Source organism: Odontomachus brunneus, unplaced genomic scaffold (assembly GCF_010583005.1).
Source record: "Odontomachus brunneus isolate Ranch 3 - 2012 unplaced genomic scaffold, Obru_v1 Obru_scaffold_062, whole genome shotgun sequence".
NCBI classification, from domain to species: Eukaryota; Metazoa; Arthropoda; class Insecta; order Hymenoptera; family Formicidae; genus Odontomachus; species Odontomachus brunneus.
In genome coordinates this window covers 1905495-1905991 of record NW_022639512.1, presented here as the reverse complement: position 1 = coordinate 1905991, position 497 = coordinate 1905495, and the positions used below count along the sequence as shown (strand labels likewise).

The 497-nt window shown below is 39.6% G+C and overlaps 1 protein-coding gene across 1 annotated transcript in view; it reads right to left on the bottom strand.

Annotated features, from left to right (window-relative positions):
• The window catches only part of LOC116846209 (dynein heavy chain 8, axonemal), a 42843-nt gene that overhangs the window by 11127 nt on the left and 31219 nt on the right, over window positions 1-497 (bottom strand). The window lies entirely within an intron of this gene.

The following is a 497-nucleotide window of genomic DNA, read 5'->3' as shown; positions in this document are numbered from 1 at the left end:
GCAAGTGGTTTTTCGGTTTTCCTGCTGTCTTTCATTCAGTTTATGTGGAACCCATTTTCCTATCTTCTGAAACTTTCCCATGGCTTTCAAACGTATGGAGACGGCTTCTCGTGTCACATTTAATTAATCCGCGAGTTGTTGTTGCGTTTGAGTGTCATCCTCATCCAACAATGCTTGCAATTCGCTGTCTTCAAACTTTTTCGGTGGTCTTCCACGTTCTTCGTTTTTCACGTCAAAATCGCCACTTTTGAATTTTTTAAACCACTCAAAGCACTGTGATTTACCAAGAGCATACTCACCGTAAGCTTCGACAAGCATTCGATGCGATTCTGCAGCAGTTTTCTTCAAATGGTAACAGAAAATCAATGCTGTCCGCAAATCGTAGTTTCCAGGCACAAAATTCGACATGTTCAACGCTATTACAAACTATGCTGTTGTATGAAACTTGTATTGTTGTGAGTTGAAAATCTTTATCAGAGATATCAACAAGAAAATGG